The following is a 6,000-nucleotide window of genomic DNA, read 5'->3' on the forward strand; positions in this document are numbered from 1 at the left end:
AGAAGAAAGCTGGAGTGGCAATCCTTATATCAGATCAATTAGATTTTAAGCCAAAGACTATAATAAGAGATGAGGAAGGACACTATATCCTACTCAAAGGGTCTGTCCAACAATAAGATCTAACAATTTTAAATATCTATGCCCCTAACGCGGGAGCAGCCAACTATATCAACCAATTAATAACAAAATCAAAGAAACACATCAATAATAATACAATAATAGTAGGGGACTTTAACACTCCCCTCACTGAAATGGACAGATCATTCAAGCAAAAGATTAACAAGGAAATAAAGGCCTTAAATGACACACTGGACCAGATGGACATCACAGATATATTCAGAACATTTCATTCCAAAGCAGCAGAATACACATTCTTCTCTAGTGCACATGGAACGTTCTCCAGAATAGATCACATCCTGGGTCACAAATCCGGTCTCAACTGGTATAAAAAGATTAGGATTATTCCCTGCATATTTTCAGACCACAATGAAGCTACAACTCAATCACAAGAGGAAAGCTGGAAAGAACCCAAATACATGGAGACTAAACAGCATCCTTCTAAAGAATGAATGGGTCAACCAGGAAATTAAAGAAGAATTGAAAAAATTCATGGAAAAAAATGATAATGAAAACACAACGGTTCAAAATATATGGGACACAGCAAAGGCAGTCCTGAGAGGAAATTATATAGTGATACAAGCCTTTCTAAAGAAACAAGAAAGGTCTCAAGTACACAACCTAACCCTAAACTTAAAGGAGCTGGAGAAAGAACAAGAAAGAAACCCTAAACCCAGCAGGAGAAGAGAAATCATAAAGATCAGAGCAGAAATCAATGAAATATAGTGATCCGAAGGGGCACGTGTACCCGAATGTTTATAGCAGCAATGTCTACAATAGCCAAACTATGGAAAGAACCTAGATGTCCGTCAACAGATGAATGGATAAAGGAGATGTGGTATATATACACAATGGAATACTATGCAGCCATCAAAAGAAATGAAATCTTGCCATTTGCGATGACATGGATGGAACTAGAGCGTATCATGCTTAGTGAAATAAGTCAAAGGAGAAAGACAATTATCATATGATCTCCCTGATATGAGAACATGGAGAAGCAACATGGGGGGTTAGGGGGATAGGAGAAGAATAAATGAAACAAGATGGGATTGGGAGGGAGACAAACCATAAATGACTCTTAATCTCACAAAACAAACTGGGGGTTGCTGGGGGGAGGTGGGATTGGGAGAGGGGGAGGGGGCTATGGACATTGGGGAGGGGAGGCAAACCATAAGAGACTATGGACTCTGAAAAACAACCTGAGAATTTTGAAGGGTCAGGGGTGGGAGGTTGGGGGAACAGGTGGTGGGTAATAGGGAGGGCACGTTTTGCATGGAGCACTGGGTGTTGTGCAAAAACAATGAATACTGTTACGCTGAAAAAAATAAATAAAATGGGAAAAAAAAGAAATCAATGAAATAGAAACAAACAAATAAAAAAAAACCAACAATAGAAAAAAATCAATGAAACTAGGAGCTGGTTCTTTGAAAGAATCAATAAGATTGATAAACCCCAGGCCAGAGTTATCAAAAAGAAAAGAGAAAGGACCCAAATCAATAAAATCATGAATGAAAGAGGAGAGATCACAACTAACACCAAAGAAATACAGACAATTATAAGAACATACTATGAGCAACTCTACACCAACAAATTGGACAATCTGGAAGAAATGGATGCATTCCTAGAGACATATAAACTACCACAACTGAACCAGGAAGAAATAGAAAACCTGAACAGGCCCATAACCAGTAAGAAGATTGAAACAGTCATCAAAAATCTCCAGACAAACAAAAGCCCAGGGCCGACGGCTTCCCAGGGGAATTCTACCAAACATTTAAAGAAGAACTAATTCCTATTCTCCTGAAACTGTTCCAAAAAATAGAAATGGAAGGAAAACTTCCAAACTCATTTTATGAGGCCAGCATCACCTTGATCCCAAAACCAGACAAGGATCCCACCAAAAAAGAAAACTACAGACCAATATCTTTGATGAACACAGACGCAAAAATTCTCGCCAAAATACTAGCCAATAGGATTCAACAGTACATTAAAAGGATTATTCACCACGATCAAGTGGGATTTATTCCAGGGCTGCAGGGTTGGTTCAACATCCGCAAATCAATCAATGTAATGGAACACATTAATAAAAGAAAGAACAAGAACCATATGATACTCTCAATAGATGCTGAAAAAGCATTTGACAAAGTACAGCATCCCTTCCTGATCAAAACTCTTCAAAGTGTAGGGATAGAGGGCACATACCTCAATATTATCAAAGCCATCTATGAAAAACCCACCGCAAATATCATTCTCAATGGAGAAAAACTGAAAGCTTTTCCGTTAAGGTCAGGAACATGGCAGGGATGTCCATTATCACCACTGTTATTCAACATCGTACTAGAAGTCCTAGCCTCAGCAATCAGACAACAAAAAGAAATTAAAGGCATCCAAATCGGCAAAGAAGAAGTCAAACTATCACTCTTCGCAGATGATATGATACTATATGTGGAAAACCCAAAAGACCCCACTCCAAAACTGCTAGAACTTGTACAGGAATTCAGTAAAGTGTCAGGATATAAAATCAATGCACAGAAATCAGTTGCATTTCTATACACCAACAACAAGACAGAAGAAAGAGAAATTAAGGAGTTAATCCCATTTACAATTGCACCCAAAACTATAAGATACCTAGGAATAAACCTAACAAAAGAGGCTAAGAATCTATACTCAGAAAACTATAAAGTACTCATGAAAGAAATTGAGGAAGACACAAAGAAATGGGAAAAAGTTCCATGCTCCTGGATTGGAAGAATAAATATTGTGAAAATGTCTATGCTACCTAAAGCAATCTACACATTTAATGCAATCCCTATCAAAATACCCTCCATTTTTTCCCAAAGAAATGGAACAAATAATCCTAAAATTTATATGGAACCAGAAAAGACCTCGAATAGCCAAAGGAATATTGAAAAAGAAAGGCAAAGTTGGTGGCATCACAATTCCGGACTTCAAGCTCTATTACAAAGCTGTCATCAAGACAGCATGGTACTGGCACAAAAAGAGGCACATAGATCAATGGAACAGAATAGAAAGCCCAGAAATCGACCCTCAACTCTATGGTCAACTAATCTTCGACAAAGCAGGAAAGAATGTCCAATGGAAAAAAGACAGCCTCTTCAATAAATGGTGTTGGGAAAATTGGACAGCCACATGCAGAAAATGAAATTGGACCACTTCCTTACACCACACACGAAAATAGACTCCAAATGGATGAAGGATCTCAATGTGAGAAAGGAATCCATCAAAATCCGTGAGGAGAACACAGGCAGCAACCTCTTTGACCTCAGCCACAGCAACATCTTCCTAGGAACATCGGCAAAGGCAAGGGAAGCAAGGGCAAAAATGAACTATTGGGATTTCACCAAGATCAAAAGCTTTTGCACAGCAAAGGAAACAGTTAAGAAAACCAAAAGACAGCTGACAGAATGGGAGAAGATATTTGCAAACGACATATCAGATAAAGGGCTAGTGTCCAAAGTCTATAAGGAACTTAGCAAACTCAACACCCAAAGAACAAAGAATCCAATCAAGAAATGGGCAGAGGACATGAACAGACATTTCTGCAAAGAAGACATCCAGATGGCCAACAGACACATGAAAAAGTGCTCCACATCACTTGGCATACGGGAAATACAAATCAAAACCACAATGAGATATCACCTCACACCAGTCAGAATGGCTAAAATTAACAAGTCAGGAAATGACAGATGCTGGCGAGGATGTGGAGAAAGGGGAACCCTCCTCCACTGTTGGTGGGAATGCAAGCTGGTGCAACCACTCTGGAAAACAGCATGGAGGTTCCTCAAAATGTTGAAAATAGAACTACCCTATGACTCAGAAATTGCACTACTGGGTATTTACCCTAAAGATACAAACATAGTGATCTGAAGGGACACGTGTACCCAAATGTTTATAGCAGCAATGTCTACAATAGCCAAACTATGGAAAGAACCTAGATGTCCATCAACAGATGAATGGATAAAGAAGATGTGGTATATATACACAATGGAATACTAAGCAGCCATCAAAAGAAATGAAATCTTGCCATTTGCGACGACGTGGATGGAACTAGAGGGTATCATGCTTAGTGAAATATGTCAATTGGAGAAAGACAACTATCATATGCTCTTCATTTGTGAATATCTTCTCCCATTCCATGGGCTGCCTCTTTGTTTTGTTAACTGTTTCCTTTGTGGTGCAGAAGCTTTTTATCTTTTTTTTTTTTTTTAGATTTTATTTATTTACTTGACAGAAAGAGATCACAAGTAGGCAGAGAGGCAGGCAGAGGAAGAGAGGGAAGCAGGCCCCCTGTTGAGCAGAGAGCCCAATGCGGGGCTTGATCCCAGGACCCTGAGATCATGACCTGAGCTGAAGGCAGTGGCTTAACCCCCTGAGCCACCCAGGCACCCCTGAAGCTTTTTATCTTAATGAAGTCCTAAAGTTCTTTTTTACTTTTGTTTCCCTTGTTTTTGGAGACATGTCTTGAAAGAAGTTGTTGTGGCCAATGTCGAAGAGCTGACTGTCTATGTTCTCCTCCAGGATTTTGATGGATTTGTGTCTCACATTGAGGTCATTCATCCCTTTTGAGTTTATCTTTGTGTATGGTGTAAGAAAATGGTCGTTTCATTCTTCTGCATGTGGCTGTCCAATTTTCCCAGAAACATTTATTGAAGAGACTGTCTTTTTTCCACTGGATATTTTTTTCTGCTTTGTCAAAGATTAGTTGACTATAGAGCTGAGCTATGGTTTTCAAAAAGACTGAAAACAGGCTATTTCCAGAGCTGCAAATTCTTAGCTATTTTCTGCCCTTACCTCAATGAAAGGAACACTGCATGGTGAAGTCCAATTAGAAAAGTGAATAATCCTTAATGAAGAAAGAATATTAGAGAGTGAGAAGAAACAGAAAAACAAATTTGCTTTGTAAGGGTACATTTGAATCTACTTACGTGTATGCATATATATTTAAGAAAGCTGAATTAAACTATTAGCTGAATGCAAATATTTGAAACTTGTGGGTGACAGAAATGGGCTTTTGGGGAAAAATGTAAGTAGTGAGAGCTCAGCTAATGTTTAATCATGCCCCTTCCTTACAAAAGTGGAGGGCGGACTTAAAAATTGTTCAAAACTGTTGTGTCTGGGTGGCTCAGTCACTTAAGTCACCAACTCAAGATTTTGGCTCACGTCATCATCTCAGGGTCCCTGGATCCAGCCCTGTTATAGGATCCATATTCAGCCTGGAGTTGGCTTTGAGATTCTCTCTCTCCCTCTCCCTCTGCACCATACCCCTGAACACCCTCTCTCTCAAAAATTGTTTAAAATTTTAAATGATAATTCCTAGAAAGACAATGCAGGTAGCTACTTAAATTTAGAAACACAATGTATGACTTTCAAAATCATTAATGTAATTATAGAAAATAAATAAATCCTTTTTTCAGCTATTTATTTTTTCTTTTGATTTTTAAAAATTGAAGTCTAATTAACACAGTGTTGTATTAGTGCCAGGTGTATAACAGAATGGCTCAACAATTCTGCCCATCACTCAGAGCTCATCACAGTAGGAGAACTCTTCATCCCCTTCATGCATGTTCCCTCTGGCAACCACCAATCTCCCTATATATTTAAGAGTCTGGGGATTTTGGTTTGTTTCTCTCTATTTTATGTTTCTTTGTTTGGAAAACACATAAATCTTCATCAAACAAGAAGTCTGGAAAGTCAGGGGTGACTGTGTGCCTTGGTCATTAAGCATCTGCCTTTGGCTTAGGTCATGATCCCAGGGTCCTGGGATTGAGCCCCGCATTGGGCTCTCTGCTCAGTGGAGAGCCTGCTTCTCCCTCTCCTACTCCATCTGCTTGTGTTCCCTCTCTCACCATGTCTTTCTCTGTC

The sequence above is a fragment of the Meles meles genome, chromosome 19 (assembly GCF_922984935.1).
Source record: "Meles meles chromosome 19, mMelMel3.1 paternal haplotype, whole genome shotgun sequence".
Taxonomy (NCBI): Eukaryota; Metazoa; Chordata; class Mammalia; order Carnivora; family Mustelidae; genus Meles; species Meles meles.